This window comes from Manis pentadactyla, chromosome 7 (assembly GCF_030020395.1).
Source record: "Manis pentadactyla isolate mManPen7 chromosome 7, mManPen7.hap1, whole genome shotgun sequence".
In the NCBI taxonomy this organism is placed as follows: Eukaryota; Metazoa; Chordata; class Mammalia; order Pholidota; family Manidae; genus Manis; species Manis pentadactyla.
In genome coordinates, this window is record NC_080025.1 from 130,206,998 (window position 1) to 130,221,352 (window position 14,355).

At 43.0% G+C, this 14,355-nt stretch overlaps 1 protein-coding gene across 2 annotated transcripts in view; it reads right to left on the reverse strand.

Annotated features, from left to right (window-relative positions):
- CHCHD3 (coiled-coil-helix-coiled-coil-helix domain containing 3) overlaps nucleotides 1–14,355 on the reverse strand; it is a 278,762-nt gene that overhangs the window by 180,845 nt on the left and 83,562 nt on the right. The window lies entirely within an intron of this gene.

The following is a 14,355-nucleotide window of genomic DNA, read 5'->3' on the forward strand; positions in this document are numbered from 1 at the left end:
GGGTGACAGAGTTATCAGGCAGTAAGAGCTTGGCGGCCGAGGGGGTGCAGAGAATAACTGGGTGTCCTTCCCATTTTGGGGTGAGAGAGGGCCGATCCTCTGGCGGCTTATAAAACACTAGTTGGCCAGGCTGTAAGACGGGAGGATTTTGGGAGGTGGATGGATCAGGAAGGAGCCAATCCTGATATTTCCACAATTCGGTGCGGAGGAGAGAGAGTAGCGGAAGGGCCATATTGGGAGGAATCGGTCCTTTGTGGGAAGGGAGCCCTGGGGGTAGAATTGGGCGGCTGTACATGATCTCAAAGGGTGACAAGAAGGAAGGTATCTTTGGGAGGGCCCAAATGCGGAGTAGAGCTAAGGGAAGTAAGCGAACCCAGTCAAGGTGTAGTTCTAGAGATAGTTTGGTCAGGATGTCTTTTAGAGTCCTATTGGCTCTTTCTACTTTTCCCGAAGCCTGTGGTTGATAAGGACAGTGTAGATGCCAGCGGAGTGAGAGCGACTTGGAGAGGTTCTGAATGATTTGGGCAGTGAACTCAGGGCCGTTATCTGATTGGAGGGAAGTGGGCATCCCAAACCTAGGAAAGATCTGGGTGAGGAGGATAGAGGCAACCGCGGACGCTCGTTTGTTAGTGGTGGGGAAAGCCTCGACCCATCCTGAAAATGTATCTACTAACACAAGTAGGTATCTGGTATGCCGTACGGGGGGCATGTTAGTGAAGTCTATTTGCCAATCTGCGGTGGGGACATTACCCCTTGCTTGATGAGCCAGGAAGGGTCGGACCTTGAGGGGGGTATTAGCGTTAGTGCGTTGGCAAATGGTGCACCTGCGGGTGATTTGGTCAAGTAGGGTTTTGTCTTCAGGAGAGAGAGAAAAAAAGGATTGTAAAAAATGGATTAAGGATTGGGGGCTAGGATGGAACAGATCGTGTAAGAGGTGGAAGAGAGACTCTCTGTCCTGGGAACAGAGGGTGTCTTGTGATAAGGCTAAAACCTCAGGGGCAGACGGATCGCTGTCTGGTGCTTCTTCTGATAGGGCAATCGACCGGGCTACTCTGTCAGCTTTATTGTTACCTCTTGTAATGGGGGAGTCGTCCTTTTGATGTGATTTGCAGTGCACTATGCCCAGTTGGTGTGGGAGTTGTGAAGCCTCTAGAAGTTTAGTAATTAAGGCTGAATTAGTGATGGAATTTCCTTTTGTGGTGAGGAGGCCTCATTCCTTCCATACTGCTGCGTGAGACAAGAGAATGTGGAATACGTATTTGGAGTCAGTGTACAGTGTGAGAGATGTGTCCCGGGCCAGAATGCAAGCTCTGGTGGCTGCAATGAGTTCGGCCTGTTGATTGGTTGTACCGGGGGGTAGGGCTCGTGCCTTGATGACGTCTTCGAGGGAGACTACTGCATATCCTGCGTAATGGGTGCCCTCATGTTTAAAGGAGGACCCATCAGTAAACCAGATGAGGTCGGAGTGTGAGAGGGCTCCTTCGGAGATCGTGGAGTGACATGGAAGGAAGTTGTGAAGGGCTTCCAGGAATCATGCGAGGGAGTATGAGGAGAGTAAGGTAGAGGAAGAAGAGTGGCCGGATTCAGGGGCAGGCAGGGAAGGAAAGAAATGTCTGGATTTTTGAGGAAAGAGGACAGTAAGATCAGGAGTCTGGAGGGAGGGAGAGTCTGTAAACTTTTGTAGGTTAAGAGGTCTTTTAGGTGATGTGGGGACAGAATGGTAAGGGGCACTCCAAATGTCAGTTTATGAGCTTCCTTCTGCAAGAGCTGTCCAGCTGCTAATGCCCGTAGGCAGGGGGCCCATCCCCAAACCGTGGGGTCTAATTGCTTGGAAAGATTAGCTACTGGGGCAAAGGATGGGCCATAATATTGCCCTAGGACTCCTAGAGCTTGACTGGACCTCTCATGAATGTATAATGAGAAGGGCTTTGACAAATCAGGAAGATGGAGAGCTGGGGCTTCCACAAGGGCTTGACGGAGCTTAATGAAGGAGTGTCGGGGTGAGGAGGATAATGGTTCTTCAGGGGGGCCCTTGCTGAGGTCGTATAGGGGTCTTGCCAACAGGGAGAAGTTAGGGATCCACGCTCTAAAATACCCAGCCATGCCTAGAAAGGAAAGGATTTCTGTCTTGGTTTTGGGAACAGGCAGGTCAGAGAGGAGCCGTTTTCTGTCTAAGGTAATGGACTTTCTTTGTTGAGGTAGAAGGAATCCGAGGTAAGTGACAGAAGGGGAAGAGATTTGAGCTTTGATGGGGGATACCCGGTAACCTCTGGAAGCTAGAAGGTTAAGTAGGGAGACAGTGTCAAGTTGAGACTGTTCCCGCGAGGGACTGCAGAGTACAAGATCGTCCACGTATTGTAATAAGGTGGACTCGGAGTGATCATGATGAAACTGTTTGAGGTCCTGAGCTAGGACCTGTCCAAAAATATGGGGACTATCTCGGAAGCCTTGTGGCAAAACTGTCCAAGTGAGTTGTTCAGAATGTCTTGTGTATGGGTCTGTCCAGGTGAAGGTGAAAAAATCTTGGGAGGAGGGGTCCAGAGGGATAGAAAAAAATGCATCCTTGAGATCTAGGACTGAGAAGTGGGAGGCCGAGGCAGGGATCTGAGATAAAAGGGTGTATGGATTTGGGACTAAGGGATGGATAGGGATGATGGCCATGTTGATGAGGCGAAGGTCTTGGACAAGGCGGAAAGATCCGTTGGTTTTTTTAACAGCTAATATGGGGGTATTAAGCGGGGAGTGAGTGGGTCTGAGGTAATATTTGTTTAAAAGATCTTGAATGATGGGTTGGAGGCCTATGAGGGCTGAAGTGGTTAGTGGGTATTGGGCCTGACAGATATACTGAGAGGGGTCACGTAATTTGATAGAGGCAGGAGTACATAGAGCCACGGAGGGGCTTGTAATGACCCAAACTTTGGGATTTACAGGATGTATGAGGGCGGAACTGGAGCTTTATTGGGTAGAGGGGGGTCGTCGGCTATGAGGGCCATCAGAAAGGGAGTACTGGGGGTTGTGGGGGTGGATATAGTTATGGAAACATGGAGGAGAGAAAGGATGTCCCGTCCTAGTAAGGGGATGGGACACTGGGGCATAACCAGGAAGGAGTGGGAGAAAGGTATGGGATTGTCCTGGATTGTGCATAAAAGGCGGGGGTTCTTAATGGGAAAATCTGTTTACCTCCTACCCCGACTATAGGAGTAATGGCAGGCGTGGTAGGGCCCCGGTATTCCCGCAAGACTGAGAAGGTGGCTCTTGTATCTAGGAGGAAGGAGATGGGGCGACCGTCTACTATTAAGGTAACCCTGGGCTCCTGGTTGGTGACGGAAATGGTCGGGCGAGAAGCCCCCGGGCCCCGTCAATCTTCTTCTGCCAGCCCCACTACGGCAGCTTAGGATGGGGGTTGTTCGTCCAGCCTCCCCTTCGGATGGCTGGGCAATCAGACCCCCAGTGGCCCTTTTTGTGGCATCTGGGGCATGGGGTGGTAGGAGATCTGGGGGAGGGGTACGCCCTTGACCAACGTCCCTCTTGTCCGCACTTGAAACAAGCTCCTGGGGGGGGGTTGTTTGTAGAAGAGCGCCCAGGTTGTGGTTTTATCAGCTGGGCCAACATTTGGAAATTGGCCTGATCAGCCTTTTGTTTACGGTGTTCTTTCTCCTCCTCCCGGTTATGGAAGACTTTAAAGGCCACTGTTAGGATCTCAGTCTGTGGGGCAGCAGGGCCCTGTTCTAACTTTTTGAGTTTAGCTTTAATGTCGGGGTAGCTTTGAGCCAGGAAGTATGTCATGAGGACATGTCTCCCGTCAGGCGTTTCTGGGTCCAGGCTGGTAACTGTAATAGGGCTTGGGTGAGTCTGTCTAAGAACTCGGAGGGAGTCTCCTCCCTCCTTTGAATTATGTCTTGGAGCTTTTGAAAATTGACTACTTTATGAGCTGCCATTTTCAGACCTGCTATTAAGCAGGAGGCGAAAATATCTCGATAGCGGAGACCCATGGCAGTGTTATAATCCCAGTGTGGGTCTTGTTCGGGGACAGCGGTGGGGCCAGGGGTATATGTGGGGTCAGTCCTGTGGGTTTCGGTAGCATGCGTTTGGGTGAAGTCCCAAACTCGTCTGCACTCTTCAGGAAGGAGGGTATTGGCCAGGAGCATGAAAATGTCATGATGTGTGAGGCTGTATGACTGGAGGGTCCACTGAAACTCCCTGATATATGTCATGGGATCAGTGGAAAAGGAACCTAGGCGTTTCTCAAGTTGGGCTAAATCTCCTAAGGAGAAAGGGACGTGAACGCGCACGATGCCTTTGGATCCTGCTACCTCCCGGAGGGGGGCGATAATTTTGGGTGGCCCTCGGGACCGAGTCTGAGGGGGACTGAAGGTTTCTGGCTCAGTCTGTGGGGGAGAAACAGGTGATGGGGGCAAAGATGGAGGAGGCTCCTGGGACTTAGTTAGAGGGGGGCTGGAAGGCTCAGGCTTGAACGGCAGGGGGGGTGAGGTGGGGGAGGAGATGGTGGTGGAGGAAGGGGGAGGGGCTGTTGTGGGAGAGGAGGGGGAGGCGGCGGTGATGGCGGAAGAGGGCGGAGGGGTTGTAGGAGGGGGAGGGGCTGAAGGGGGAAGCCTGTATGGCGGAGGTTCGTTGGCTGGGTCAAAGGTAATTGAAGAGGGACTGGGAGTGTGTGGAGGGGAGGGAGATGGCTTGCAGGCTAGGAGAACTTGGGGCGGGGAACAGGTGGTGCAGAGGCTGGGATTTTGAGCTAGGAGGTGAAAAGCTTCGATATAGGGAATCTCCTTCCATTTTTTCAGGCGCTGGCAGTAGTTAAAGAGATTATGAGTGATGTGAGGATCAAGAGTTCCCCCTGCGGGGCATTGGTTGTTATTGTCTTGGGGGTATGTCAGCCAATCTTGGGAGCAGTATTTATGGAGAAGTTTTGGTTTTATATCAGGTGTCAGGGAGAGGGTGGCTAGATACTTGAGCAGGCATTCAAGAGGTGAACTCTCAGGGAAGGATGAGGAGGCTCTCATGGCTAAAGGACAGAGAAGGAGACAAACAGGGGAAGACGAACGGAGATCCTCGGACTGGGAGCAGACGGCAAGGAGACAAAGGGCATCCCTGATGATCCTTGGTGGTCTGCGGAAACTCGTATATGAGTCGGTTTCTTAGGAAGTGTGGGTTGTCACCCAGACTTCTCTAAGAAGGCAGAGTGCTGGAGTCACGAGGAACCTCGTACTAGGAATTTTCAGCGGAAGGAACGGAAAGAGGAGGGGGGGAAAAAGGGAGCGTTCTCATCCGCAAAGGAGTCACCTCGTTTATGGCTGTTGGAAGAGGGGGCTGAGGGTCTGCTGCAGCCGTGAAGGCCTGAGGCGGGGAGAGCTCCCTCCTCGTCCTCGAGCGTCAGGGCCTTGCCGGACGGTCACGGTCAACGGTGCTGCGGTAGCTCAGGGAAGAGCGGCCCGCTCCGGGGGAAAACTTACCCAAAGGCCAGAGAAGAGTGGTGAGTGTGAGGAGCCAGCGCCGGAAAAAGAGGACGAGGGCAAGCTGCTGCTGGTGTCGGGGGAAGACGGGGCCCAGTTGGGGTGTCCCATCTCCCGGGTTTCGGCACCAATGAAAGGAAAGGAGCGACACACAGCAGCAATTCACTGGAGAATTCTGCTTTATTAGGGAAAGGTGCTGGGTTATATAGGAAGGGGCATGGGGTGATTGTGGTGTTACTTCTACGGGGCTGGTGGCTATTGGCTAGGTGCTGGGATTGGGAGGGGGGCGAGGGGTGATTGGGCTTCAGGTGGCGCCGGCGGGAACCGAGGACTTGGAAGAGAAGCAGGAGGTTTGCCATCTTATGGGTGGGGACCCTTCACACTTTGCCCAAAGAAATCGTGGAGATAAGTAACAGAACAGTAACATAAAAAATGAAGTGATCCACATAAGGTTATTATGCTGATAACTACTGAGGTTACTGTGTCAAATTACAAAACTGTGCACTTAAAGCATTTTTTTACCGCTATAGCACCTGTAAGAAAAAGATATGACCTATTTTACAAGTCAGGTGAAAACTAAAATAATAAAAACTGCTACATTTATGGATCACCTAAAATACCTAGCACTGTAGTAGGCACTTTACACACATACATAGAACTATTACAAAAATTACTTTATTAGTTCATGAACATAAAGTGAATTCTATATAACTAGATTTTCTCCTATCTTCCACATTTGATGTATCAAATTTTAAAGTATTATTTAGTAACTACATTTTCTTTCTTAGTTTATATGCATACGGCATAAATTTTAATTACAAATGGAGTTGAGTGGCTCAACTTTAAAAATAATCATAAAGCTTTGGTGAGTTAATGAAAAAGAAGCAAAAGTGCACGAGCAAAAAAACCTTCAATGTTACAATAAATGTTAATTCAGCTTGCGATACTTGGTACAGATGCACAAACTTCAGAGTTGGATTCCTGTATCCAAATCAAGCCTCTAGCACTTATAAGCTAAGTACTTCGGTTAACTTCCCTGGGTTCTGTTATCATTAGTGTAGTACCTACTTTGTAGGATTGGTGTAATACATACCTTATAGGGTTCTATACATATGAAACGCTTAGCACATTGCCCTTAACATAGTAAGCACTCAATGCATGTTAGATAAGCAGCAGTAATAATAGTACTGACTATTAGGTCAGGAATACAAAGAAAGCAGTAATATTCTGAAAAGAAGAAAATCTCCAAATTCACTATATACACAGTGACCACATATACTTTGTTTTCTATTTTTCCTAATTTTTCACTAGTAAGAATTTCTGCTTTATTATCTTCAAGAACTTCTAAAATCAGAAGTTGACATTCACCTAGCAGCACTATCCTTTCATAGGCTCCTTTTCTTTCTCACTAGCTCCAGAAGGGCAAGGACTAATCTGTTCTTGTTCCCTGCTTTATTCCGATGCTTTTAACAGTGCCTGCCACATCGGAAGTGCTCAGCAAATACTTGCTGAATGTATGCATGTATCAATGAATGAATGGCATATTTCCAACCATGAACAAAAAAAAAATTGGAAACTAGCTGCAGAAAACTGAAGACACACATTTAAGAAACTAGAGAGACAAGCTGAACCCTACAAGGGAACCCACCACATGGTGTCACAAGTGTGATATAACCCCAGACTACACTAAATTCCCTTAACGGAAGGATGTTGTAATAGTTTCATTATTGAAGGATGTTCTATATTCCACAATGCTTCAGAGACAATGCAACATCAACACCTAACTGTGCTTGACTTTGGCAGCAGAGAGATTGGGAGTAGCACAAAACTGACTAAAAATAAAATTATTTTCCTCTCTTAATAAATTCTAACAGTTTTTACTTATCCTTACAAACAGACCTGCAACTTCAGGAAGTCTGGCAGTGGGACCCAGAACAAATTCTTATTATCTATCAGCAACTTGGCTGTACAATCTAATAAGCCTCAGTTTTCTCAGCTTTAAAAGTTGAAGGTTGAACTATATTATCTTAAGGTCCCTTGCAGTTAAAAGTTTTATAAACATCATACATTAAATATATTATTCTCTATTCCATAAAAACTCTTAAGAAAGGTGGAGGTAAGGGGATAAATGAAACAAGCAAGTATTATCCCCAAATTTCATAATTTTCACTCAACAGGCTTGATGAAATATAAAAACAAGGGCACCAAGAAATATTCACATATATTTCTGGTCTCATCTTTAGAGTTTCCTACTACTTGATAAAAACTGCATACCAGTTAAGGAATAAACAGGATTCACAAATTCATTCACTATATAATTATTTGGCAACAGACACTATTCTGATTACTGACAATAAAACAGTGAGCAGCAAAAGAGACACACAGTCCCTGCAATCATGAAGTTTAAACTCTGATAAATAGCTTATTTCTAAAAACTGAGGTTGCTATGAAACTATATACATGGGAGCTGGTATCTAATTGAAATCTAAAGGATATTAACTGAACAACATGGGCAGGAAGAAAGTGTCTTACAGGAAACATCACTTGGGCCCAGAGGCCCTGAAAAAGGATTTTCTTTAGATTTCCGTGGCTGCTGTTTCAGACGCCAAAGGCTGGCAGATTTGGTCACTGGACAGCTCTCACAGAACACAGTTACACACATACAAAGTTATCAATAAAAATTAGTGCAAGGCTTGGGAGGGTCCTTGAAGCTTAGACTTAATCTCTGCAATTTTAGAAAAACTTCTTAGAGAATTTTAGAAGGAAGTTTTACTTTCTTTCAAATTATTTTGGAAGGCAGAGTTTCAGATAAAGTGTTACTAACTGAGGTTTCCTTTTTACTTTAGAAGTAAGAGCAATAGATTAGAAATTTCTAAACTGTTCTAAACCATACTATTCCTCATCTCCAACTCTCTCTTCCACACAATTCATTTACATCAATATTTTCTTCTAATAAGTTTCCTCTTTCACTGATTCATTTAGATCATTTAATGAACTACAATTACTTTGCAAAGAAAATGCTTGTATTCTCAGAAGCCCCCAATTCTTTTCAGAGCGTCCTCTCTGGTGCCCTTGTTTTTTATATTCCATCAAGCTATTCTACTCAGTGGCCATCTGTGACAAGTAGATGTCCATATTACCAGCTAATTTTTCTCTTATTTTGAGCCAAATGAGAAGACCCTACTTTCTGGGCCCCAATGATGAAGCTATGCTCCATCAAAAGCCAGGCTGTTTGTAAACATTCCACATGGGAAAGAAGAACATAGCCACTGGGTAACGGAAGGCAGCGCTTTACTTCTGAGGACCCTGTTAGGCAAAAAGGTGGCATGAGACAAAGTAAGTCTTTTATTATTAACTTGGGTTTCCAAAGATTTAAGAATTATCTCAGAATAAAACTAAACATACCAAGTGTCTTGGAGAATACACTCCCTTTTTTATTTATTGGCATTTTCCGCTTATTATTTCAGATCTCCTGGTCTAATATTATTCTACTTAAGCCCCTGATTTAAGTTTCATTTAAATTTCCTTCTTTTAAATACATGTCTCCCCTCATTTAAATTCTCTAGAGTTTTAAGCAAAGAAGTAGGAGTTTAGTGTAAACTTTTCTTATTTGCATTAAGTAATTGGATAGCTTGCCTAAGCTTAATGAAACAAATACGAGTCAGCTCTGCCCTTATGCCCCAAGCCCTAGCAACTGGGCTCTTTGTCTAAGTACATTCTCAATCAGGTGAGAGATTTAAGAATTCACCAGCCAAATGAATTTCTAAAAACCAACCAAATCTCCTATAATGAATATTATTACAACATGTCCTTTTAAGTGGGGGAAAAAAGAATACTAAACTACTCATATGCATTCAGCTCTCATACATACCTGGTATATAAAATCCAGTTCTACGTATTTCAGTTTCTGCATAAAAATCAGCCAATATTATTTTATTTTAATCCAAAGAAACTAAAGGTTTTAAGAAAGTGGGAAGGGTATTTTAAAGATAACTTTCACCAGGCATTTTTAATACTTTAATATTTTCAACTTTGTTATCCTCCATAAAGAGCCATTAGTATCTCCTTTTTTTTACATGAGAAAAACTGAGATGTGAAAAAGCACCCTGGAGACATGACACAGCCTGATCTGATTTCCAAAGCCACGCTTCTTAAACCTCAAGAGTGAACCCCTGGCATGAATTAGTTTCCATTACATTACTCACCTTTGTGGTCAGAAAAGGACAGTTTTTAATTTAATTTAATTTAATTATTTATAATTATTTTTAAAGAACCCCTTTTTTAATTTGTTTTCACCATTTTGCATCAGTTTGCCAAAGCCAAAATTAGCACCAGCCCCTTTGCAAAGTGGTTTGGCTTTCAGTGGCCCTAAATGTTTCTCTCAATCCATTTACTGCTCATTTGGCCATTCACAAACACTCAAATTTATCTTCACGTAGGCTAACATGTACATAACTCTATACAATTCTAGCTTAGAAAATTACTTTATAACTTAATATATAAGGCCATCATATCACTGAGGGAAAGCTGATAAGAACCTCAGATAATGGGTGAGAATAAATGGGAAACTGAAATTATCAGAGATAAAGTGATTTGACAAGATGATTTATCTAAAATTGAACTGTGATGTACACAGACACACACACATACACAGACACAGACAATATCTGCAAAGTATTCTATGTACTTGACTCAGAAAGACTTTTAAACACTGGAAGAAAAACATGAGTGACTATAACCCCAAAGGTCATTTTTAATGCTAATGATGAATTTTCTTTTAATGCATCACACTTTGTCAGTACATTGCTGAACTGGCATTGTAAATACAGTTTAGTAATCATTTTTTAAACAGAAAAGCTGAGCTGGGTAATTCAATGAACTAATTTTTAGACTGTTAAAAATAATGACAGAACAGGTATACAGCCTTCTATCAGTAAGACTTTACAAAAATACAAACACATAGCTAGCTTAATACTTCTCAGCTCAAATTATTTCAGATCCTGGAAGAAATGTATATGCTTTGAGATTCCAAACTAAACACATGAAGATGAATATACATTAATATAGCCATGTTACATTCATATGTAATATCTGTACCTATATGCAATATTCTCATGTGTAACAGATAAAAGCGTTAACATTTGTTAATGCTTACTTTGTGCCAGGTATAAGTCTAGTAAGCACTTGATGGGTGTAACTCATTTAATCCTCATACCAACCCTATCAAATCTTTCATTGTATTTCAGATGAGGAAATGGAGGCACACAGAAGTTGTGTAAAAACAAGATTTATGTGAGTTATAAGTAATTTACCCAAGGTCACAAAGTCAGTGTGAGGTGTAGCCAGGCAACCTAACTTTGAAAATTGCATTCTTACAGAAGACACACAAACATACACACACAAACAGATAAATAAATATACACCATTAGAACAGAAGCCATGGGGGTGAGAACTTTGTCTTATGTACCACTGTAACCCAGACACTAAATAGTGCCTGGTTCTTGGCAGATATTCAACAGGTATTTTTGAACAGAGTATGAGCATAATTTACTACTACAGAACACAAGTACTCTTTACATAATGGTAATTCAGCAACAAATGGAAAGTAAAATGACAATAATGCAACAAACCCATATAATAAACCAGTATTATTTAACAAGCATTATGACCTGGTTCTGAATATAACCAAGAGGACATTTATGCTGGTCATCTATACTTCTACATAATTATCATTTAAAAATGTCATCCAGAATTTAATAATCAAGGTTTCCTTCCTTTCTTAAAAAACACTTAGTTAAAAAAAAAAAAAAAAACACTTAGTTACAATCTGAACAGCTTTTTGCATAGCTTCAAGCTGATGCTGTGAAGGGAAAAACCTCAGCCTGGGATTACCCACAGCCATAATCCCAAATGGTTTTCATCCCCCACTTATAGATGATCACCTTCCATTTACACAGTGCATTATTACATTGTGTCTGGAGTCTCTATTTCAGTTTTCACTTGGGGACAAGTTCTACCTGTCCTGGACTCTCTGGGGCCGCTTTCTTATGAAATATGTTCTCCTACAGTACTGAGAAATACATTTCTACTTGAAAAGAATTGATTTTAGTTCGCAAACTAATGTCACCATATCCATGGCCCATGCACCCTCTCCCTCAGGAATTCACAATTAAACTGAGCAGGAGAAGGTTACACAACACCTGAAGCACCTTGTCTTCCCCCTGTTAAAAGAACCCATGACTGCTTCTTTATCTGGCTCAGACTGAGTATCAGAGGCCTCTTAAACCAAAATAATCAACTTTTTATCTTAAGGTATATATCAATTGTCAAAGTATTCACAATACAGCTGAACAGTGGTGGGAGTTAGGAGATAGAGACACACACCATTAAACAATGCCATTATCAGCATGGCTTGAAAGTAACAGTTTTATAGCAATGGAAGGCCTGTTATTAGTAAGCATGCATGACCTGTTACTATCAAAGACTTGTTTAGAAAGTTTCTAACCTCTCTCCCTCGCTAACATTCACTGGATGGACTGTTTATTTACTAAGGTGACGGAAGAGGACAACTGTAGTGTCCCTTGGCAGTAAAAGGAACTAGAGGTCACGGGCAGGTCTCTCTGGGGCAAATCCCTTTCATCAGCCCCACTGAGCAAACATCAATTCATCTGGCAAGCACCTTTCCCATTCCAGATGGGCAGTTTGATCCAAAAACAGACGACAATGTACATGGCTTCCTCCTGAAGATAGAAAGTAGGACAATATTCCTGGCTCAGTGACTTGAGAGACATCGGTGGGCTCCCACAAAGAGGTCCCTGAACTATGAAGAAATGGCAGCAGCTCAGTATCCTTACATATACAAAACATGCCTCATGCCTTTTACAGTTTTGGTGCTTATAGTTTTTTTTCATAAAAGACACATTTTTTCCAGGACTTATATTCTGAAATTACATCCTTGGTAAGTTAGAAGTCTTGGGAAACTTTCGGCCAGAGAGAGAGAAGACATTACCACTCTCCACTCTAAGACTTGCACAAGAATCAATATTCTGTTTCAAAGGACTTTCAAGCTTGAACCAACAGGCAGCCTCTCACCTTCCACCTGCCTGTGCCTCTTGAACATACACAGATACATATACCACCTACCTATCCTGTCCATTTTTATGGTAGATGCTTTAATGTAAAAGCTCAGCTGATTCCTCAATCAAACTCAAAGTAAACTTAAATTTAAGGAAAGAATGATTCCACAAAGTCCTTTATTATTTTTTTAATCAAGTAGTCTTTGAATTTCTAATTGTTTTTTCTTCATATATTGAGCTGCGAATTTGACACACAAAGGTTAATGACTGTTGTTTTTATAAACTGCTTGTTATCATTATATAATTGTGCTCCTTTATTCTTTTTGGTGTTATAACCTTCAATTGTACCTTTTCTCATATTTCTTTTCATTTGGTGCAGCTCTGCTAATCCATTCATTCCTAACCTTTATTAAGGTTAAAATAAACTACTTAGTTTTAAGTGTATGTCACATAAATCACACCTAGCTCTTGGGGTGCATGCATGCGTGTGTGTGTGTGTGTGTGTGTGTGTGTGTGTGTGTGCGCGCATGTGTGTTTTAAGATAACCTGGCAGCCTTGATCCTTAAATGGACAAACTGGTACTTTTAACTTCATTTCTTCCATTTCACATTATGATTACTATTTTTTAATGTAAACTATTTTTACTATTATTATGTTTACTATGAACATTCACAAACACTTTTTGCGTTATTGTTTAAAAACACAATTCCCACTATTTTCTCAACCACTACCTCTGCAAAACTTAGTAAGATGAATTCACTTGAATACTTTGTCTCCCCTAACCCAGAGCAAAGAGTTCAGTGCTTTTAAATTCATAAAATTCTTAAGCTCCTCTTCAAGGACTTCTCTTCAATTTCAAGAAACTTTATCAATACATTTATTAGATGTCCCCAGTCTATCATTCATGCCCACAATGCAAAGATTGACTTTCATGGGGGCTTCCTGTCCTCGCCATCTTTCCCTCTATTGAGATCTTATAATTAATTTGTAATTTAGTTGGATGTTTTTTTCAAATATTTTCCTAAGACGGAGTACCACGTCAAATATTTAGCTATGACTCTCAGCTCCACATCCCTCTTCGGTCCTCTGCTTTGTGATGTGGGGGGTGGGAGTCTCTGAACCTCATTTTTGCTTTGCATCTGAGCCCGTTAGGCTCTGCCGATAGAGGGCGCCAAAGGGGAGCCTGCGAGACCGGAGGAAGCTCCTGTTTGCGGTCTATGCCTTTCAGCACCACTCAGGCCTCCCTGCTTCCCGGCAGCAGCAGCTCAGTCCAGCTTGTCCATACTTGCAAAATCAGTCTCAACTGCACCTCACTCGGGAGCCAACAGCCCTACCTACTCGTGGGCTCCTCAAAGATCTGAGTGTCAGATGCCTGGCCTCTCCTCCAAGCTCAGAGACAGGGGCCCCACCGGCCGGGAGGAGCCCCCTCCTCAGGTGTCTGAGCTGCAGTTCCACGGGGCCCTTTCTCCACACGTCAACATTTTAACAACTCCTACCGCTTCCTGCCAGGGCCACCTCTGGGACACCTGAGGACAGTGCTGTCTGACACCATACACATTAGCCGCAGGTGGCCACAGAGCCCACAAAATGTGGCTACCACCAACTGAGCAGGGCTGTCAGCGTAAGAGGTACATTGGATTGTTAATACTTAGTATAAAAACAAGAATGTAATATCTCATTAATTAATTTTACGTCGATTGCATGTTAAAATGATAGTATTTGGAATCTACTGGGAAATACAAAATATTTTAGAATTATTTTCACCTATTTCTTTACTGTTTTGTTTTTTACTAGAAAAATTTTCATTACAT